At 38.4% G+C, this 24,443-nt stretch overlaps 1 protein-coding gene across 2 annotated transcripts in view; it reads right to left on the reverse strand.

Moving 5' to 3' along the window:
• SGK3 (serum/glucocorticoid regulated kinase family member 3) overlaps positions 1-21,864 on the reverse strand; it is a 120,957-nt gene extending 99,093 nt beyond the window's left edge. For both annotated transcript variants that reach the window (XM_014838507.3, XM_044780247.2), the window contains exon 1: positions 21,727-21,864. The gene's annotated coding sequence lies outside the window, so the exon portion shown is untranslated. The remainder of the gene's footprint in view (positions 1-21,726) is intronic.
• Positions 21,865-24,443: the final 2,579 nt, after the last annotated feature.

The raw sequence follows: 24,443 nt of genomic DNA on the forward strand, positions 1-24,443 counted from the left end.
GTGCCACCGTAGCAGAGAGGGCAATAGTAACCACTCGGCCACGGGGCTGGCCCCTGGCACAGCTTCTTAATTGCAACAGTGGAAACTAGAAGACAATGGGGCAATGGCTTTAAAAGTCTGAGGGAAAACTATTTTCAACCAGAGTTCTATAGCCAGCCAAATTATCACTCAAACATGAAGGTAGAATACAGGCATTTTCAGATAACATCAGGTTGAAAAAATTACCTCCCATGTACTCTTTCTCAGGAAGCTACTGGACCACGTGCTCTACCAAAATAACAGAATAAGCCAAAAAAGCAGCAGCAAGGGATCCCACCCAGGTAAGAGGCACAGAGAATTCACAGAATTATAGCTGTGCAGCAGCAGTCCAGATTGGAACCAGAGAACAGAGGACTGTTAAAGGAGGTTTTCCAGAGCGGGAAAAGGAACTGGGAGATTCCAATCCACGAGACTGAACCGTGTGGGAAATCTGTGACAACGCCGTTTCAGGGTTTAGGAAGAGTTAGAGACAAGTTCAAAGAAAATCACTTTTGATGAACAAAACACCCTAGATACTATATGAAGTGGAGAGGATGGAATATTTAGAGCCTGAGTGAGAAGTCTGTGTCCTAAAGTAACATACAATCTAACTGGGCAGCTAATCCAGTTGGATGGATATGATATGAACCAGTGTTTTTCGAACTTTTCTGACCAAGACTTACAGTAAGAAATATTTCTTACATGATCAGTCAGCACACTCATATATATCTATAACTGCAACGAAAGTACATGGAACAATATTACCTCTTTTTATGTACAACATATTTTAATATTTTCTATTCTGGTCTATTTTATTCCAGGTTTTTAAATGCTGGTCGCAAGCCACTAAACTGACTTCAAACGTCACTAATGGGGTGCAGCCCACATTTTTTAAGACAAAAGACTCTGGTATGTTTTATTAAAAAGGAAACACTTCTAGAGTAGAGAATTGGAGGAGCAGGAAGGATAGCAAGAAAATCAGAGACTTGATAAAGTATTTGAACTGAGCTTTCAAGAAAGGATCATAGTTTGACAGGCAGTGAAAGGGAAGAAAGCTATTCCAGGTAAAGGGAAGGTAAGTAAAGACTCAGAAGCAGGAAAACACAGGGTGTGCTAAAGGTATGGTAGAGAAAAGGGTAAGTCTGGATGAAGGAGAGGAGTAGAAAATAGAGGTAGAGAGGTAGGCGGTAGAGACTAACCACGAAAGACTTGACAACTATGCTAAGGAGTCCGATGTTATTCTAACAGCAATGGAAATCCAAGGAGTGGATCCAAGGAAATGTTCCAAGTGGAGGGGGCCAGGGGAGGTGCACTAGCAAACTGCAGTGATGTGTACACGATCTCAATATGACATATTAATTTTATATGCATAAAAATTACATGAATTAAAAACAACATAACATTTGACTAGAAGCTGAGTGTCAGCGAAACAACAGAAGCTTATTTTATTCATTCTGATCTTTTTTTCCTCCTGAAACTTTCAAGAAAGAAAGAAATACATTGATTTGAACAATTTAGACCCTGTAGGAAAGAGCAAGCAAGTCCCTGGTAGGACAAAGAGATATCCTTTCTTTTCTTTCATGATCTACTACAGTGACACAAATCGCTCCTTGTTCCTGACATCCAGGCTTAAGAAATTTCTCTCAATTTCTTGAGGGTACCAGGCTGTCTCCCCACTAGGCTTTGGCACTTGCAGTTCCTGTAACGCACAGCCCATCAACTCCCATCAAGCTAGATGTCACTGAGCCTGAGAAGCGTTCCCTGATTCCACAGCTGGATTAGGTGCCCTTGCTATGGGCTCCTGGGCCACTTGCCCTGTCCTAGCACTTTTTAGCCTGGATTATAATTGTTAATTTGTCTTCACAGTTAGACCAGAATCTCCATGAGGGCAGAGGTTATGTTGATTTTGATTATCACCTAAGCCCATCCACTGGTAAAGTGCCTAACCCGTAGTGAGCACTCAATAAATATTTGATGAACACAAGGTTTTTGTTTAGTGTACCAACATATAACTTTAAAGTTTATACTCTGATGCTAAAGCCAAGATTTGAACAATGGAAATCTGCTCTAAGTAAAAACAATCCTTACTCCTGCCTACTCTGCCCGGTAAGTAAACTGATCTAACTGCACAGACTGATTCTGCAGAACTGCTGCCCAAAGTTAGGCTGAATAGGCAAGATGGGGTGAGGAGTTTGGACTTGAATTAATAAAGAGCAATTGTAGGTTAAGAAAGGTCGGCATGCAATTAAAATAGAGCTTTAAGAAGATTAGTCTCTTCTGGTATGCAGGACAGAATGGGGGGAATTCTTTCCTCCAATGTTTTTAGCCATTTTTTAAGGTGTAAGCAGACGACCAGACTAACATGAGCAATCAACCACAAAGGTTCAGTTTGCACAGATGGAGTTTAGTATTCATTAGCTAAAAAATATTTTTTGAGGTTCTGCTACATTCTATGAGCTGTGCTATGTTACAGTCAAATAACTTCATATTCTGTAACCTGACATTTAATGAAATGGATAAAAATTGTTGAGAGCTGAGCCACAGTAATGTCAGCATTCTGGTACAGTAAATGGAGTCTATGATGCTTAAGTACAAACAGGAAAAAGTCGACATAAAATGTCTGAACTTAATAGTATTTTCATAGAACCAAATCACATTTTTCTTATTCTTGTCTTACTTTGTTAGTGCTCTTGTATCAATAAATAATTTTAATGACAACTATGACTCCCACCCCTGGAAATAATCAGAAGCCCTGTTGAAGGTGTCCCAGGGTACCCAAGACTTCCTCATGGGCTGCAAGAGATAATTCCAACACAGTACTGTATTAGGATAGAAGAATCCAGAGTTTACAGCGGAAGCACAGGGGAGAGGCAAATGGTTCAGTTTTGGGAGGCAGTGTAGGCAGAAAATGAAGCTTAGGGAAGATGTCCTAAAGAAGGTGGCTCTTGAGCTCACTAATGACAGTTATACAAGTCAGTGAACAATAGAGGGACAGTATTCCAAGCACACAGGGGTGAATTAGCATAATGTGTGTGGAAGTAATTACTATTATTGGAGCTGAGAGCATGAGCCTGGAAATGCCAGTAGATAAATAGAGGTCAGAAGATCACAAAGAGCCTGACAGGCCACGTTAAGGACCTTGGACTTGATATTACAAGAAATGAAGAAGGTACTTACACACAGGAATGACAATGGTCAGACACAGAACAGATGCGACAGATTTGAGAAATATTTAGGAGGTAAAATCAGAAGGACTTTGTAAATGATAGGATGTAGACAGTAAGGGAGAAAAGTCTAGAATGCTCCTCGGGTTTCTGGGTAGGTGGTAAAGAGGGAAAATAAAAAGAAGATGAAACTGTTGAAATGTGGGGGTGGGGCATCAGGAAGCAGGGGGTAAAGAAGATATATTTTGTTTTGCACATGTTGAATTTGAACCACCTGTATTGTAGCACTATGTGAAGCTAGTTATCTGGTAGTAAGCAATTGGACACATCAGTCTGAAGGACAAAGGATAAAGGTCAGAATAGGAACCGTGGATTTGGAAGTCATCCGCACAAGATGCGTGTAAAAGAGGAAGAATAACTCTAATTGCCCATAGAGAGCTAGCGTAACCTAAAAAGGCAATGGGCTAAAGTCAGACACCTGGGCACACAACATCAGGGGAACGGGGTTATCACCCTAATGCTTAGGTCAGGAATCATCTCTAAAGAATCCTGACTGCTAATCTCCAGATCTCCTCCGTTACAGCTCTTTATTACTTAATGAAGGAAAAGTTGTGGTATAGATCTTTCCCTGAGTTATTAACAAAAGAAAGTTAAGGCCATAAAATTTTATCTATTAAGAATATCATTAATTACTGACATTTATTGAGCACCTACTATATCACAAGCACTGTGTTAAGTGTTTTACGAGTATTATTTATCTTAAACTTAATAACAACCCTATGAGTTCTGTCCTATTACCACGCCTATTCTACAGGTGAAGAAACTAATTTATAAGTGATGGACGAACCACTATTTAAACTATGGTCCAGGTAAATTCTGTTAGTATAATCTCTCACAGGAGCTGAAAATAGAGAATATGTCACCAGAGGCAACCTGCTACTTCTATACATAATATTGCCTGTCAATGACATTCGTTCCACTTGTGACCATTTTATAATATAAATTTTATAGAAGTATTCTGTTTTTACATATGATTACACTAAAGTTTGAATAAAGGTTCTATTAAATGCCACAGTCCAAAGACTCAGTCTGCTTTAATTATAAGAGAGAAATATTAAAATTGAAACCTGAGTGGTAAACTTTGACGACAGACATTAAAATAGAAGAAAATTGCTTTTTAAGCTCAAAATGTGATGTCTGTAGTTAACGTCCTCAGATGAAATGAGAAGGTGCTCCTTGCTTTTTCACCTGTAAAAATAAGTCTGAAAGTCAATACTGTCCACTAGGATAGGGTTAGATCTGGTGGGTCCTAGAAAGGCTTAAGAACAAAGAGCTTAAGAGCTGACCAGGGTAATAAAGAATTATCCAACAAATAGTCCTTAACATAATCACTTACCCAGAAACCTTCTCCAAGTGATCCAAGCTCTATATTTTAATGATTAGAAAGTATGTGAGAAGAGAGTTCCATTAAACATATACACCATCCTTTTCATTAAGGATTTGGGAAATCTGTCATTTTTAAGAGAGCTATTCACCCAATAGACCCTTCTACTTCTGTACATACTTACACAATAAACCATAATGACTCATAACCACCATCCGTTACCTAAATTAGTGTTTCGCAACTTGTTTTCCACTTTTCCCTCCTTTAAAAACTGAACTTAAGGCAATGTACACAGAATTATGATAAATAAACTTTAATAGTAAGATTTTAATATTTAAAAAAGGAAAAACCCATAATACATTTGGATAGGTTGCCTCCTGGTTTCTATGAAACCTCAAACTGATATTTAAAGTATATTCTTTTAATAGAGGTGGAAAAAATTGTTTCGGTTCTCATAATTTTAACAATTTTAAAATAAGGTATACTACTGTGAATTGTGATTTAGATTAATAAATATATGTATTTGGTCTTCGTCCATTTCTGCTACAAAGCTCCTAAAATCCTTGGAATTTCCTAAGTGATAAGAGGGATAAAGATGAAATAGGTGTCTTTTGTTATTCACTTAATAAGCCTCTTTCAATCACACCTGAGTTTCTAAGTTTATGTTATAATCAGGTGACTTTTGGAAAGCCTCTGGGTAATTTAAGGATGGGGTAGTTGCCAGGGGAACCAATCTGATTAGATTAGACGTTTAGAACTTTCAACTCTACCCTACCCCCACCTTGAGGGAGGGGAGAAAGGCTGGAGGTTGAATCACTCACCAATGGCCAAGGATTTAATCAATCATACCTACATAATGAAACCTCCATTAAAACCCCAAAGGATGAGGTTCAGGGAGCTTCTGAGCTGGTGCACATGGAGGTGTGGGGAGAGTGGTGCACCATCAAAAGAGGGCGTGGACGCTCCCTCGTCCCTTCCCATATACGTTGCTCTATGCATATCTTCCATCTGGCTATTCCTGAGTTATATCCTTTTATAATAAACTGTAATCTAGTACATAAACTGTTTTTCTGAGTTCTGTGAGCTCCTCTAGCAAATTAATGGAATTGGAGGAGGAAGTTGTGGGAAACTGATTTACAGTCTGTGGTTCAGAAGCACGGATAACAACCTGGACTTACGATTGGCAGCTGGTGGGGGACAAGTGCAGTTATACAGAACTGAGCCCTTAACCTGTGGGATCTCCAGGTAGACAGTGTCAGAGCTGAGTTAAGTTGTAGTATACCCAGCTGGTGTCTCAGAATTGCCCGGTGTGGGAAAAACTACCAAGACATTTGGTGACCAGAATAGAGAAGTGTTCAGAGTATTGCGTGTAGTGTAAAGGAAAATGAGAGAGTTTCTTCCTTTACAACGGCATGAATATGATTCCATCAGCGTTATTTGTGGCCAGACACTGGCTTCCCTTAAAAACAAAGATGACCAACCACAGTGATTCATTCTCTAACAGTCACACCATACATCGACATTTCAAAATGGTCAAAAGGCTCCTAAAATTTAGATCATCGTCAATTTTTACTAGAATCACACAAAGCCAGAAAACAAATACATCAAAAAGCAGCGACAGGTTCTCCAACAGCTTTGCATGATCTGAGCCACACTTCCAACATGCTTTTCACTGTGATTCCTGCAGTGAATTCCACGAGTACATTTTAGAACTTTTGCAAGTTAAGTTAGAAGTACTTGTTCACCTCAATTCATCTCTGGTGAATGGCTGTGCGGAACTCCAAATTTAAGTACAACTGCATTACTGTTCTCTGATTAGTTGTAGAATAATTCGTGGATTCATGGCAATGCCAGGCTAAATGACACTATGAAGAAACCCTTTGTTTTCAAATAAATCAGTGGTTGGCTTTAGATAATGCTATAAAGAATCTTATTAATGCAGTGTACCCTAGTAAAAATTGTAAAAGTTGAGAACAACTAAAACTTCCACCTCTATTAAAAGAATAATCTTTATTTAAAGCTTTTTTTTCCTACATGAATTTAACAGAACTACAGAATTTTAGAAGTGGAAGGAACTTTGAATAGTTTACAAAGAAAATCAAGTCACTTGCTAAGCATCACTTAGCAAATTTAACACTATAACCTGGGCCTTCTAAATTCCCTAGCCAAGGCTGTTAAATACTATAGGATATTATGGACAGGTTAATATCAGCCAACATTTATCAAGTGCCTACTTTGTGCCCTTCATTATGCCAAGTATTTCCACATCTATCATCTCTTCCCTAAGTCAGCTCCTAAGATTCACTCCTTTGGACAGCCAGTGTTGCCAAGAGAGAACACTGCTACACGATCTAAATGGAAAGAGGTAATTCAATTATTGGAATAGCTACACTCCTGATGAAGATGTGTTCCAACAACATACTTCACTCTCATAAATTTCCCCCCCAAAGGTAGATACAGATTTAGAAAGCCTAGGAATGCATTTCTGGGTACTGGCCTCTTTGCCAAGGACCTATAAAAACTTCTGCAGCTACCCCTCCTCCTTCACCCACTTCTTTACTTTTTCCACTATCACGTTCTTTTTGATTCTTCTGTAGCTGCTGTTTGTTCTCCAATCTATACTTTATCCTGAACTTCCATCCCTTTGATAATCTAGCCATCTAGATAAGTTAGAAATGATGTAGAATTTCTCCTCTACATTCTGACCCATACCCTTATAGTTACCTAAGCCAAATGGCCTTCCAAAATGGTCACTGTTAGATGACAGGATTTATTAAATGAGAGATCACTCTAATTACAAATACAGTTTTAAAAAAACACTAAAATGTGGGTATTCGCTTTTTAATAATTTCAAAACAACAGTCTGTTTTGTTTTTAAAATACAGAATAATTTCTATGTGTGTTCCAAGGCCAAGTCAAATTATACTGTCTTCACAAACACACGGTGCTAAAATATCCAAATATTTTTAGTTGAGAAAAAGAATGTACTGATATTCCTATGTTGATACATTTTAAAGTGTCTCTACTAACTGGATCACACATGGCTTTTCTATCACTGCGAATCTGGAAATGTGTATTTCATAGAATTCTTACAGGTGCAGATCAAATAACCTTACCATGAAAAACAAGGAAAAAAATTTAACCATTTCCTAATTCTGGTTAGCATGAAGATGTGGTGCTGTTTGTTACATTGTTTGAAGCTGTCATCTCAACCACACATTAGCAAATAAACTTTCAATTCCTAACAAATAAGTTATCAAATAGGAATGTTAATTTATTTGAGATGAATGTCAATACTGTTTGAGAAAACATTCTAGTGCACTTTGCTAGCATATCCTATCACATAGACACAAAAGAATCGTGGACCTGAGAAAAGAACACTGAACTTAAGTTACATTTAAATTTTAATATTCAAAAGTAATGAAAGTAAATAATCTTCTTTCTTTTTTTTTTTTTGAGGAAGATTAGTCCTGAGCTAACATCGGCTGCCCATGCTCCTCTTCTTGCTGAGGAAGACTGGCCCTGAGTTAACATCTGTGCCCATCTTCCTCTACTTTATATGTGGGATGCCTGCCACAGCATGGCTTGACAAGCGGTGCCATGTCCACACATGGGATCTGAACTGGCAAACCCTGGGCCACCAAAGCAGAATGTGTGAACTTCACCGCTGCACCACCAGGCCGGCCCCAATAATTTTCAAATTTAATTTTGTTTAAATAGCCCGCTAAAACAACATTATAAGTTTGCATTTGAGTCTTTTATCTTGATAGTAAGTTTTCATATTTATATTAATACGAAACATTAAAATAATACTTTAAAAGTATTAAGTGGAACAGCTAGACAAAAGATCAACAAGGAAGGAGAAGACATGAACAACACTATAAACCAGCTACAGCTAACAGCCATGTACAGAACATTCCTCCCAACAAGAACAAAACATACATTCTCTCATGTCCACACAAAATATTCTCTAGGATAGCTTATATGGTAGGCCACTAGAAGGCCTCATTACTTGAAAAGGATGGTAATCATACAAAGTTATGTTCTCAGAAAACAATGGATTTAAATTAGAAAGCAATAACAAAAGGACATTGGGTAAATTCACAAATATGTTCAGACTACACAACATATTGTTAAGTAACCAATGGGTCAAAGAAGAAATCACAAGAGAAATTAGGAAATACTTTCAGACAAATGAAAATGAAAACACAATATACCAAAACTTCTAGAATTCAGCTAATGTAATGTTTGGAGGGAATTTTATAGCTGTGAATGCCTGTATTAAACTAACAGCCTAAACTTCTACCTTAAGAAACTAGAAAAAGAAGAGCAAGCTAAACCTAAAGCAAGCAGATGGAATAAAGTAATAATGATTAGAGCAGAAATCAATGAAATAGAGAACAGAAAAACAATATAGAAAATCAATGCAACCAAAAGATGGTTCTTTGGAAAAAATCAACAAAATTGGTAAATCTTTAGCTAGACTGATTAAGAAGAAAAGAGAAGACTCATCACTAAAATAAGGAATGAAAGAGAGAACACCACTACCAAACTCACAAAAGTAAAAGAGAAATTTAAGAGAATACTTTGGACAATTGTACACCAACAAATTAGATAACCTAGATGAAACAGGCAAATTTATAGGAAGAAAAAAATTACCAAAACTAACACAAGAAGAAATAGAAACTATCTGAACATACATATAACAAGATATTGAATTAGTAAACAAAACAAAACAAACAAAGAAACAAAACTTCCTAGAAAGAAAAGCCCAGGTCCAGATAGCTTCACTGGGGAATTCTACCAAATGTTTAAAGAATTCTTCACAAATAATTCACTAAATCTTCCCCCTTAAAAAAATAAAAATTAAAAAAAAAGGAAAAAACTTATTCAATAAGGCCAGTATTATCCTGATACCAACACCAAATAAAGGTACCACACACACAAAAAGAAAATTATACATCAACACAGGTGCAAAAATCCTCAACAAAATACTAGCAAACCAAATCCAGCAACATATAAAAAGGATTATATACTACGACCAAATGCTATTTATCCCAGGAATGAAAAGTTGGCTTAACATCTGAAAAGCAATCAATGTAATACACTGTATTAATAGAATAAAAGATAAAAACCACATAATCATCTCAATAGATGCAGAAAAGGAATTTAACAAAATCTAACACCCTTTAATGATAAAAACACAAAAACTAGGAATAGAAGAGAATTTCCCCAAGCTAATAAAGAGCATCTACAAAAAATCTACAGCTAACACCACATGCAATGGTGAAAGACTGAATGCTCTTCCCCTGAGATCAGGAATAAGACCAGGATATGAGCTCTCTTCACTTGTATTCAACATTGTACTGAAGGTTCTGGCCAGAGCAACTGGGCAAGAAAAAAAAATTATAAAAGGCATTCAGATTCATAAGGAAGAAGCAGAACTATCTCTATATGCAGACGATATGATCTTGTGTATAGAAAATCCTAATGAATCCACCAAAAAACTATTCAAACTAATAAATAAGTTCAGCAAGATTGAAGAATAGAAGATTAATATTCAAAAATCAATTGTACTAATATGTCAATTATATCTTAATAAAAAATCAATTGTATCTCTAAATAGCAGCAATGAGCAGACATTAAATGAATTAAGGAAAGAATTCCATTTTAAAAAGCATCAAAAAGAATAAAACACCTAGGAACAAATTTTAACAAAAGAAGCATAAGACTTATACACTGAAAACTACAAAATATTGTTGAAAGAAATTATAGAAGACCTTAATAAATGGAAAAACAACTCTTGTCGATGGACCTGAAGACTAGTCATCATTAAGATGGCAATACTCTCCAAATTGATCTATAGATTCAATGCAATTCCTATCAAAATTTCAGTTGCCATTTTTTCATAAATTGACAAAATGATCCTAAAATTCAGATGGAAATGAAATAGACCCAAAATAGACCAATCTTGAAAAAGAAGAACAAAGCTGGAGGTCTCAGACTTCCTGATTTCAAAACTTACTACAAAGCCATGCTAAGCTAATTAAGACAGTGTGACCTTAAGATAGATAAATCAATAAACCAGAATTGAAAGTACAGAAATAAACCTTTACACTTACAGTCAATTGTCTTTTGACATGGATGCCAAGATAATCCAATGGAGAACGAACACTCTTTTCAACCATTGGTCCTGGGACAACTGGATATCCACATGCAAAAGAATGAAGTTGGACCCTTATGTCACACCACAAACAAAAATTAACTCAAAGTAGATCATAGATCTAAAAGTAAGAGCTAAAACTATAAAGCTCTTAGAAGAAAACACAATAGTAAATCTCTGCAACCTTGGGTTAGGCAATAATTTCTTAGATGATAACGACACCAAAAGCACAGGTGACAAAAGAAAAAACAAATTGGACTTCATCAAAATAAAAACTTTTGTGCTTCAAGGGAAATCATAAAGAAAATGAAAAAGAAAACCCACAGAATGGAAGAAATATTTGTAAATCATATATCTAGTAAGTAATGTGCATCCAGAACATATAAAGAACTCCTACAATTCAACAAAAAAGACAAATATCCCAATGAAAAAATGGGCAAAGTATCTGAATAGACATTTCTCCAAAGAAGATATACCAATGGTCAATAAGCACATGAAAGATACTCCACACTACTAGCAATTAGGGAAATGCAAACCAAAACCACAACAAGATACCACTTCACACCCACTAAAGCGATCAAAATCAAAAAAACAGACAAGTGTTAGTGGGGATGTGGAGAAATTTGAACCCTCACACATTACTGGTGCGATTGTAAAACACTGCAAACACTGGAAAACTGGCAATTCCTCAAAAAGTTAAACACTTACCACAAGACCTAGCAGCAATTCTGCTCCTAGGTATAGACCCAAGAGAAATAAAAACATATATCCACAGAAAAACTTGCATATGGATATTCATAGCAGCATTATTCATAATTTCCAAATAGTGGAAATAACCCAAATATACATTAACAGATGAATGAATAAGGAAAATATGGTATACTGATACAATGGAAAACTTTTCAGCAATAAAAAAAAAATGAAGTACCACATGCGAATGAACCTTAAAAACATTATGCTAAATGAAATAAACCAGTCATAAAAGACCACATACTATATGATTCCATTTCTTATGAAATATCCAGAACAGGCAAATCTATATAGAGAAAAAGTAAACTCATGGTTGCCAAGGGCTGGGGGATGAGAGTTACTGCTAAATGAGTCTAGGGTTTCTTTTGGGGATGATGAAAATGTTCTGAAAATAGATAGTGACAATGGCTGCACAACTCTGGGACTAAACCACTGAACTTTACACTTTAAAAGGTGAATTTAATGGCATGTGAATTAAGTCTCAATAAAGCTGTGTTTAGTTGTCTTTTTTTTTTAAGCATTAAGTGTTAAGAGACTCCGGAGTATGCTATGAGTTTATTCTGCCCTCTCCATTCACTATCCATGACCTTTTTAAACTTCTCTAATCATTTGACTTTCCTTAGTATCTTTCTCAACATCTTTGCCCAGAACATAAATACATTTTATTAGATAACAGAATCACGGGAACTCGGACCTAAAATGTTCTTTCATTCTTACTTGGTTAACAAGAGCTCATCCCAGTATGTGCCAAGATACACGATATATCTGCATTAGCTAATATCTAACAAAAATCAGCAAAATGTTGGATTGTACCTGCTGACTGCTCTATTTCCAAGGATTAATATAAGTGGTGCTAGTTATCATCATTAAGGGCTTTTAGAATATGACAACAGCATTTGTTAGAGTTGGCAAAGTTCACTGGACACAGGTTGCTAACAGTCGGAGTCTGACAGCTCTACAGATAACACAAGACATTCAAATTCTGTAGGTTCAGAATTTAACACATTCAGTAATTAAACTTAGAATTTTAAGTCCTTTTCTATTAGGCAAGAAATATATGATATTTAACCCAATTTCAGTCAGCTTTCTTCTTGAAATATGGCAGTAGTTTCTAAATTAAAACATTAATATAAATACCAGAATAAGAAAGTAAAAATGAAAAGCCAGTTTTCACACTCATTTATCCAGTGCCTCATCAGTAGATGGGCATCTGAGTTATCTGTGAATCAATTCCGTGTGTTCTTTCTGACGAGGGGCTTGAGAGTGGGCCTTTACCAACCCTTCTCAGAGGCTCAGGGCCCTCCCGGTAGATCCAGGTAGACCTGTTCATCGGCCCTGCCCCGTGTTGGCCACACACAGCTACCTTCAAGACCTCACTAAACCCCGATTTTCTCATCTGTAAAATAAAACTACCCACCTACCCCACAGAGTTATTATGAGAAGTTAATAAAATAAAGTCTCTAAACTATCCAGCACATGGTAGGTACTCAATAAATATTAGTTGCTTTCTCTTTGCTCTCCACAGAGTAAAATACAGGTCACAAATGACAAAAACTACAAAAATCCTGATGAAAGAAACTATTTGGTTTAACATGTACTGAAAATAGCAGAATTATCTAAACGCTAAAAGAAAACCAAGCTTTATTTTCTAAAAGCACCAAACTCAGTTAATCCTAAGTAGGTAAATTATAACCATGATGATAAGATAGAAGACACCATGGGGAAAAAAATCAACTAACTTTGTACTAATTGTGCTGGTATTGTCTAACAGTTTTATTAGGAAGCAAGCGAATATCCAGTCAGCAGAATACCGCAGATAATTTCAATCAAACAGCTCTTCCAATAAGCCAACAATTACTCAAGGTTTGGCCGTACTTGCAGTTATCAGAATTTCCTAAGGGAAGCTTCATAATGAATCTTAGTCACAGCACTTGAGCGCGCTGAAGGGGAACGAGGCCAGGTCAGGATGCAGCAAAACACTACTAGTCCTTTGAGACTAGACTACACGTGCATTTTTTTTTTTAAGATTGGCACCTGAGCTAACATCTGTTGCCAACCTTTTTTCTTCTTCTTCTTCTCCCCAAAGCCCCCCCAGTACATAGTTGTATATGCCAGCTCTAAGGCCCTCTGGCTGTGCTATGTGGGACGCTGCCTCAACATGGCCTGAGAGCCCTGCCATGTCTGCACCCAGGATCTGAACCTGTGAAACCCAGGCCGCTGAAGGGGAGCGCGCGAACTTAACCACTCGGCCACAGGGCCGGCCCCTGCACATGCATTCTTAAAAAAGGACTTAAAACAACAACTTTTCTAAACACATATGGAAAAGGAACAACAGAATATACAGATCTATTTTTTAAAAGCTAGGGAATCCAAAGACATATTTAAAACAATTTTTACAATAGGTTACATATTCATCTGGTTCAAAAACCAAGAAAATAAAAAGAGAAGTCCACTTCCCATCCAGTCCTCCTCACCCAGTCCCAAATAGATAAACACTGCTAGTTTATGTATCCTCCCAGAGTCTCTGTACACTTATGCAAACACATCAAAAACATATAATTTTTTCCTTGTTTTTCTACACAGAGGTAGCAATTCACAAACATCTTTCTGCATCTCAAAGGCAAATTTTTAATCCTAAAATGTCCAATGAAAGCAACTAATAATTCAATGGGACAGGGACTTTTGTTCACACTTGAGTGGACTTTTAAAGGAGGAACAGAAATAAATGATGTTAATGTTAGTGGGAATCAGAAATAAAGGAAACCTAAAGAGGAAGACAAAATTCAAAGGGAAAAGGGGTCATAGTCTTATAAATCTCTTTAAAACTTTTCTCTGCTAAAACATTGGAATGTCTTACCTTTCATTAATTTAAAAAAAATCATTCCCTTACAGACAAAAAATAGATAAGATAACTAAATAGTCAAGGGGGCCGGGCGGCGAGGTAAAAGGAGATCAATTAGAAAAGAGAGAAAAGTACTTATGTTGAACTGACCAAAACGTCAACTATGCACAACTATGTACACCCAGAACTACAAAACTAAGAGCCATGTTTTAAAATTGTAGCAAAGTCTTAACTGCTGAATGTTTATTAACAGGAGTCCCAGCTCAAATAAGCAAATAATATGGTACTCTCGTGTTTAAGCCATCATCAATTTTAGTACCATGTTGTTTGGAGGCTGAAAAAAAACGTCTCTTCAAAACCTTTCTCATTAATGTTCGTGAAAAAACAGGCCTTTGCTCCCAGCGTAGTTTAAGCAGCTGTTGGCTCGGTGCGGAGCTCCTCATGCTGTCTGCCGAAGCACCTTGGCAGGTGAGCTGAAGCCGGTGTGAAGTCAGCCCCATGGGCCTCATCCCCCAGCTCTACCTCCTGTGAGAGTCTCCAGCCGCAAGGCAACCGAACGTTCCTGCAACCAGTACTGCCGCTTCTCCAGCCCCAAGGATGGAAGGCTGATCCATTTTTCTCACCAACGCATATCTCTGCTAATGAAAATGTGGCAGGAAAGGGTTTGGAACCCTAACATACCACTCTCAAAGACTGCTAAGCTTTGGTCTAAGATAGTCTTCTCAGTCTTCAACTTACTTAAAAACAAAGAGGTAAACGAAATATCTAGAATTTCGGATGTATTTTCTGAAGAGAACCGTGGTCTTACCTAGGAGTTAGCTTTGAAGAACAAAACACTCTCTATTCAATGCATAATATGGCTGACATCTTCGATAGGAAAACAAAAAGCAGCACAAAACAATGCAATTGCAATGACGTGATCCAAAAAAAATTATAAATAGTTTTAAATTTTATTGTATATGCCAATACTTAAGGAAAAACAGCTTATTTAGAGAAGAGGAGGTGGGTGGAGACTTCTGCGGAAATTTTGAAAGCAATTACTGGGTATTCTCAAGGGCTTTGAAGGTTGAAACCACTAGTTCTTTTTAATGTCTACCTTTCCTCCTAAACTAAAAGCTTTCCTTTTCTTTATTAAAGGCTTTTTCTTAACTGTATCACCATGATTAGTATCTTTTCTGCTCAAGACCAAAATGAAGACAGTGGGAGAGAGAAAGGACAGGGAGAAATTTTCTTAAAGCAAAAGCTGGAAAAAGAGGAAAAAAGAACACGGTCAAAAGGGGACTAAATTCTCAGAACGGTGGTAAGGCTGCAAAAGGACATAGGAGGAAAGTGTAGGCGACAGCTTGTGCACATGCGCAGTGGGAGAAGAAACAGGGGGTGGAGAGTTGTTAGCCCTGTCTGGAAAAACTGGTGGCGTTAGTAACTGAGGAGTTGTATGCACAAAATTATACTAAGTGTTACTAACTCTGAGACAGCCTCTAATCTAATAGGATCACAAGAAACATCAAGGCCACCTATTCCTACCATTGGTGGGAGCTTTGTCAAACCAATTACTTCAAACAATGTACTTATCGTAGGAAATTATTTCAAAACATGTAAAGTTTAGCTGTTCTAATTTTTAATGAATTCAACACTTTTTCCTTGGTTCGAGTCTATTATTTCTGCTGCTTCTTTAGTGATCACAATCAATCATATGTGAGTATTCTATCACTGCTCTTCTTAAATGTCGTGTACTTTAGCTGTACTTAAAATATAAATATACACTGACCTCCAGTAGAAGAATATATGCTTTATGCTGATTTGGATGGAGTTGTCAGTCCATCCACACACCGTCACCTCAGTCCCTTTTATGAGCAGTAGTATAAATTTCCAAGAGTATTATCCAGGTTTGGGGAATGGCAGGTGGCCAGGAAACACAGTAAAATAACTGGTTCAAAGGTGCATGGAATCTATGACGTTGGTTGGCTACATAAACATGATTCTCTAACCAACAAAGCAAGCCTGTATAAGAGAAAAATTTTTTAATGGCATTGAAAATATGGATATGCACACACAAATAAAAGTTTAGAAAGATACACTCTAAAATGCTAAGTGACTATTGAGTGGTAGGTTTACTGGTGATTCTTATTTTCTCTTTTTCTCCTTTTAATTTTTCTTAAAAAATGTATTACTTTGATGACTTAATATATTTTAAAAGATACAAAAGAGTAAACATACAAATATAGAAAATGGATACATTATTAACTATAAACTGGAATTCCATGCAGCTGTCAAAACTAATGATGTCGATCTACAGATGTCAATGATAAAGTGTTAAATAAAAAATACAAGAACAAATTGTGTAGAATGATTCCTATTTTTTAAAACCTCCATGTACGTTTACAGATACGCAAATTTAAATAAGCATTGGAAAAGATCTAGACGGATATAAAAACTTAGCAGTGGTTATCTTTGTGGGTAAGATTAGAATGGAGAGGACTTAGTTCACACGCTTCTCAACTGCTTGAATTTAAAGGCATGCATGCCTTCATAATTAAAAATAATGCTTAGAAAATATAAGAGACAAACTAAAATAAAAATAGGAAAAAAGTGATGTACAGTGTTTTCTTGAGAAACTAAGGATATGATTCCTGTATTCCCTTGTAGCTAGTCCTATGTATAATATACGTGTACATTGGATTATATAGTCTATACACTGGTCTTATATATAGGTTTGCATGTGTGGATGCTGAGTTGGAAACCAGATCACTTTAAGTTAACTTTAATCTATTTTTATTTTTTAATTTTATTTTTAAAGATTGGCACCTGAGCTAACAACTGTTGCCAATCTTCTTTCTGCTTTTTCTCCTCAAATCCCCCCGGTACATAGTTGTATATTTTAGTTGTGGGTCTTTCTAGTTGTGGCATGTGGGACAGCACCTCAGCATGGCCTAATCAGCAGTGCCATGTCTGCGCCAAGGATCTGAACTGGGAAACCCTGGGCCCCCGAAGTAGAACATGCACACTTAACCGCTGCGCCACCGGGCCAGCCCCAGTGTCATTTATTTAAAATCACAAAACAGGCCAGCCCAAGGCCGAGTGGCTAAGTTCTCATGCTCTCCGTTGGTGGCCCTGGGTTCCCTGGTTCAGATCCTGGGCGCAGACCTGCACACCACTCCTCAAGTCGTGCTATGGCAGCATCCCACACAGAAGAACTAGAATGACCTACAACTAGGATATACAACTATGTACTGGGGCTTTGGGGAGAAAAAATAAATAAAAAGAGGAAGATTGGCAACAGTTGTTAGCTCAGAGCCAATTTTCTTCTCCAAAAAAACAAAACAGTGAAAAGAATGACATTATTATTTCAACATTATAGGCATTCTCCAAAAAGAGTAAGCCTTTAAAAAGATACCAAATCCAGACCTTTACTCAGCCAAAAGCCTGTCAAATCATCCCTACTGTGAAGTTAAAAGCCACCAAACCAGCTCTCTACATTTTAATTATCTCCAAGCAAACTCATTTCGTGGCCTGAAGAAACAGCTACCTATAATGACACTTCTGCACTTGGTAGCACAAAGGAACTCTGCCCGCCAATATCATATGTCAATAGATGTTTCTAATCCTTCCCGGACTTTCTTTGATCCCATATAGGTCTTCCCCACATTTATGCGCCGGTTGGGGGAGGCACAGCAGCTCTCTGCATGAATTCTCCGTCACGAGATCTCACTAACATCTTTTCTTTCACCCACACACCTCCTATGTTCCATTTTACGCATGTATTATCAATCTCTTACCCTACAACAATTCCCCTTATAAAATCACCCTTCTCTCACTCATCCCCCACTTCCACCAAAGAAAAACAGATTTTGGTTTTGAAAAATAGAAGAAATAGTGACTGCAAGGAGACAAACTAAGGCAGGTTTCCCGGACCTGCGGGAAATAGGAAAGGCCCTGAGAAATTGGACAAGGGCAAGGATATGGTACACTGCCCTAATTCCCTTTGAAAACTCCCTGGCTCGGCTGCAGACAGGGTTCAAACCATAAAATTTTACTGGTTGATGCTCTGAATTGGCCCTCAACATCTGATTTCCATGTTGTCTTCCTCGGCAATGACAATGAACTCAAAGTCAGTATTGAGTTAAAATTACTTTGACATGAATTACAAGATGTGGAATTAGCACCTCTTAGGTTTTCCTTTTTCCTCCATGAAATAGAAAAAAAAAGTGAAATGAGAACAAAGACTTCACCATAAGGAATAGAATAGGTAAAGGAAAACAGACAGCGGAGTCCCTTAAAATAATGTGGGAGCTGTTTCTGTCAGGAATAACATGTTACATAATTTGAGTTTCATGAATCAGCAGTTTAGTCAGTAATTTACATGAATTAAAAAAAAGGAGAGAAAAAACATGAGGATTGGAAAAGGTAAAGTGGTTTCCGAAACAAGGCAGGTTTCAAGAGTATTTTATTCCACCCACACACAGAAGAACGTTGACAGGCAGATGACTCAGTCTGGCTTCATTAAGGGTTTCTTACCACTTAATATCCCTCACGGGAAAGGCCACCCCATCTCTCATTTCTCCCTGAAAGTCCTTCTCAATACCTCCCACTAGGTAGTGGCCATATTTTCCTCTCTAATTGAAGGTTATCCGTCTGGAGGTCACATACTTTAGGATACAGAGGATTATGCTTGAAGGATATAAATAGTTGAGGGGTTTTTGTTTTTCAAAAAAAAGACCCTTTATACTACAGTAATTGCAACATTTCAAAAAACACAGTAGTGATGTCAGACACTTAAAAAAAACACCCCTATGTTCATTGTGTTTGAGTTTGATCATAAATCTAAGTTGCTTAACTGAGTTCATTCACATTGAAAACCTGTAGTGATTTGTCGTCCTTAACATAGACCTTAATGAGTAGGGAGAGACAAGAAAGCTGTCAACACAAATATTAAGACCATGTGTGCAATCCAAGCATTCTCAAAATCAGAGAAAAAAAGCAGGATGTTTGAAAGAGAAAAAAAATAAGCAACCTATTTGCTTTTTCAAAAAACCAGAGATGCTAAATCCTAAGAAATTAGGCTAAAAGGCATTCTCATCTCTTTTGTAGAAAATATGTTGTATCAGATACTGTTTGAAATAAGAGAGAGACACTGGTTTCGGCCTGGAAATCTCAGGTACAAATCAATTATGGTACTTGAGAGGCATAATGTTTTAAAACAGCAAGAAATCTGAAGGCATTTGGAGTCATTCATTTCACAAATGTTTATTACAGGCTGGTACATGCCAGGCACTGTGCACACACCTGCTCTCTATTCAGGCCATGCCCAGCAATCCTGGCTAAAGCACTATAACATTTCCATGCCTCAGTTTCCTCATCTGTAAAAACAGTACTGAAAAATGGCCACCAACCTTACAAAGTCTTTCTGAAGAGCACACGAGTATGTCTGGAAGCACTCTGTAAACCATGAAAGTGTTAGTTTGGCTGAATTGAATTCGTGAATGCCACTAATGTCTGTTGCACCATCAATTACATGAGAGGAAAGTGAGCCTTCTTGCTTCCAGGAGACACTCCATAATCCTATTAAATAAAGCCTAGAGTCTCATTTAATCATCTCCCTGGAAATTTAAATATATGAAAGACAGAGAAAGAGAAAGCTAGAAAGAGAAAGAAAGCTAGTACGACATGCAGATTTTGACATTAGATTCATAATAGCTACAATGACAAGAACCAAGTCTATTTTATTCACCGTTTTGGGTCTTTATCAATCTGGCCATTAGGCCAAGGCATTCATTTGAAAAGGGCATTTTATTCTGGAAAAATATCCTCTCTCTATATCTGCAAATCACAAAATGGACACCTGCAAGGTTGACCCATCAACTCAATGTTACTAACAGAAAATGGCAGTAAGATTGCAAAGCATATGTTATATGAATGTGTACAAATAATAACCTTCTATTTTATAGTACATTTCAAGTTCAATCGGACCCTCAAATCTAAACTACAGTCATATCAATTGTCAAACAGATTAGGAACAAAGCTCATTTTAAAAACAAAATTAGGCTCAATGAAGTGGCAGTTGAAGAAATGGGGAAGTTCTGGTCTCTCCAGAGTTAGCAAACTACCACCCGATGAGAAGAACCATCTTACGGAAGATGCTGGGGATCTGGCCAAAGATCTGCAAGGAAGAAGTCTCATTCCCCAGCTCCAGACTCCTTTCCCCCAGGGAGTGGAGGGCTGGCGGCTTCTCTCACAGCAGTGGTAGCCAAGCGGGCCAGCAGGCACACCCAGTCCTAAAATATGCCTGAAACTTCCTCTAATGTTTCCAGCTCTTGCAGTGACAGTCAGGGAACCGAAGTATGCACAGCCTCTTTATTGCTAGAACCGCTATAATTTAATATTGAGCTAATAATTTGAGTTAATATTTATAAAGCACTTAGAAAGAGCCCAGCACATAGTAATAGCTATCTAAGTTTTCATTGAATAAATAAGGCACTTTCCAGATTGGTTGGGTGAATTCTTAACCTAGTGACAAAATACAGAATCAAAATACACAGCAATCTAAATTTTTTTTTACCTTGATAAAGATTTAGGAACTGTAGTGCTCTGTATTTATTCCCACATTTCAAGTGTACCCTATATAGTCTCTTGTGCAGGTCTAAAATTATACTCATGGTTCAGAAATCAATGTGCACAATTAAATAATGAAAGAGTTCAAGTTTCAAGAGATGAATTCTCTTTCCTCTCTCTCCAAGTAACCACCACTAAAAATGACAAACTCTAAAAATCTCAAAGCACTCCTAGATGTACAGCCGAATGCTAAAAGTGTGGGAATAAACAGAGACAAATTCACTTGAAAAGAGACGGAAAGGGTTCAAATCACAAGAGAACTTAAGGGATAGCAATGGCATTAAAGTCTCAAGACACCAGGTCCGCTGACAACAGGTTGATTCCCGTGCCCTCCACTCCCGAGGCCTCCTCCATCCCTGATCCTCGCAGGTGACCCGCAGCCACTTTCGACCTCAGGTTGGGGTCTCCCTCCCTCCCCGTTCCCAGCTCCTCTTCGCTCTGAAGGTGCGCACGGGTTAACACTGTCGGTCCACCGACACCACTCGGGCGTTTAGGAATCAAAAAGCAGAATCTGAATCCACCACGGGGAGACAAAGACCACAAACTCTGAGTCGGGTGCTGAGGCGAGGGTATTGCTTTTCCCCTTCCGACCAACTCGGAGGTTTCCGGGCGGAGGTGCGGAGAGCTGCCAGGGGACCCGGGAAAGTCACGTTTGCTCCGTGGAGCGGCGGCAGTCGAGGCCCGTGACCCCCCGCCGCGCCCCATCTCACCCGCCCGGGGACCTCGGGCTGCGGTCCGGACGCGCGCGGCCCCTGCCGCCCGCCCCCGCCGTGGGTCGCCGCGGCCCCACACCTACCCGGCTCCGCGGGGCTCCTCCCGGCGCGGCGGGCGCGGAGCCGAGCGCACCCGCGCTTCCTCCTTCCCGGCAGGGCCGCCGGGCGCCGGCGTTTCCTCCCTGACGCGTCACGGCGGCAGGCGGCTCCTCCCGCGGAGGGCGCGGGCGGCCCGGAGACCGGCGGCGGGCAGTGCGCGGGGAAGGCGCCCGCCGCGGAAGCCGGCTGTCCGGCCTCTTCCCGGGGGACCCCTCCGATCCCGGGCCGCAGCGCGAAGGCCGGCCCGCCTCTCCGTGTGCGCGAAGCTCAGGGACGCCGGGGGTCCTGTCTGGAGGCTCAGACTCCCCGGCGTTTCGCGCTGCTCAGTGTTAGCGACCTCTGCCCGGGGCCCGAGAGCCGCTTGGGCCAAGGCGCCCGGGGCCGGCCAGTGAAGACGACCCTGGTGTGGGCAAGGAGCAGGAGCGCTGGACCGCCGGAGGGATCAGCGTCGCCCGAGGAATGGCCTGGCGGACATGTGGCTGGGGGTCACCTGGAAACTCAAGAGAAGTGAAATAAGTATCCAGATAATTCAGGGGAACAGCTATGCTTCATTTAGCATTGTTTGAACAGCTTTCTACTTTTTTCATCAGCAGAGTTTTGGCCTTTGGGTTTATAGATAGGAGAGAGCTTTCACAAATTGGCAGATCTGTGTACAGAGAAATTTCCTTTCCATGCATCTTTTTAGGTTTACTAACTTTATTTATTTATTGCATTCCCATTAATCTCCAAGTCAGCACACTTTACAGCTTCCTCTTACTCTTTCTTATTCTTTAAATATAGAAGTTGCGTTTTTGACTCCCATTTCTCTATTTTTTTCCAGATAGGATAAAGAGAGGTACAGAAGGTGAATGGAGAACTAAGAATTATATGATTCAATGGGTGTGGAGTAAAGTGGTCAAGATTTTGAAGCAGAGTGTTTTGTTTTGTTTGTTTTTTGCCGCACAACACTACTGTAATTTAAATTTTATCAGATATCACTTGAAGATAGACTCAAACAACTATTTAAAGATTCCTATATGCGTAACGTGCTTCAGATTTTGAGGCAATTGTCTGCTGTACACCATCTGATTCCAGAGAATTTGCTACAAATCTATGAACAAGTAAACTTCCAGAGGTAAGTAGAGGAACTGGGATTTATATGTGGCTTCCCTAAATTCAGGGAACATTTCCTTATATTTTAAAATGATAGTCAAAAATTTAGCTCACAGGTAAAGGTAAGAATATTCATGTTTAATGTCAATTACCACAGTATGGCCTTCTCCTTCTGAAAGAAAATGGTTTGTGAATCCCATATTTTTATACTTCAAAACATAATAATCCTACAGATCTTTCTAAACAATGGTTCTCTGTGGCATATGGAAGTAGATATAAAATGCAGTAGACACAAATCAACACATTGCCAATGGTCCTTTATACATTTTCACTGTGATCCACACACAAAGCAATACACACAATAAGGCACAGAGAATTTCCTTCCTTGTAACAAAATCAACAAGTGGTCAGTGTCTCTCTTAATTAAAGCCATATTCACAGTGCTGAAAAATTCCTCAGACAAAAGGAAGTTTTGTGTCAATGAACTCCAAGTGGAATGACATCATTCTCGTTTTAGAGACAAATACCTGGCTATCAGCACATTTCAACCTTTGTTTCTTTTTTTTTTTTTTAAACTAACGTCTGGGAACCATTACATTTCCAAGATAAATTTGTCCTCCGGCTGTGAAGAACACGCATATACACACACACACGCCACTTCCCACAGATATGAACACAAGCTTTGGAAGAGGTCAGACCCAGGTTTAAATTCTGGCTCTGTCACTTTCTACTTTCTGCAAATTATTTCACCTCTCGAGTACTGGATTCATCAATAACAAGAGGATGATAATAGTACTTTTCCCTCCTCAGTAAAACAGAGATAATAATAGTGCTTATCTCATGAAATTGAGGATTAAATTAACTTGTAGAATACTGGAACATAGTATCAATTGACTGCTATTGTCATCATCATTATTATTACCTATAACAGGTAGAAAAATGCCAATATTTTATATTTCATTTGTACTAGTATAAGGAATGATCAAATTTTAGAGTTTTGGTTTTTTTTGTAGAAGTCCTAAAAGTTAACAGGAAAAAAATCATAAAAGAAATACTAAGATATCGTTATGTTCAGAATTTTAGAAAATTGGCCTGGCCGTACTATAAATTGTTGATCCCAATATTAAAACAAAAAAACTACCTAACCAGGTAATACAATGTTTTCTTCTAGACAGTATATTCCAATGAGATAAGTGCTTGGTTGTCATCCTCCATTTTTCAAAACGGAAAACCTTTTCTCTAAAATAGTGCCTGATATGGAACCATATGACTTGTCATATAATGATAGGATCCTCTGTTATTTGTAGTTCTTTTATTGTAACTTTCGAGGAGTTAAGGAGCATAACAATACAAGAAATATAACTTCTCTTAGGGAGAAAAATTGACAAATGGCAGCCACAGGACCTGAATAACTTCTATTGATAAGCCAGCTGGTAATGGAAGTGAGGGCAAATATTTGTTAGAATATTTGTTTTATAGCAGATAAATCACCAGTACTAGAGAAGTAAGAATAATGCTACCAACTACATGATTACAAAAGCAAAGATGTTTTTGATTCATATTACTTGCATTGCTTTTATGGCACATTTTCGTTCATTCTACTACAGAC

The sequence above is a fragment of the Equus asinus genome, chromosome 12, assembly GCF_041296235.1.
Source record: "Equus asinus isolate D_3611 breed Donkey chromosome 12, EquAss-T2T_v2, whole genome shotgun sequence".
NCBI lineage: Eukaryota > Metazoa > Chordata > Mammalia > Perissodactyla > Equidae > Equus > Equus asinus.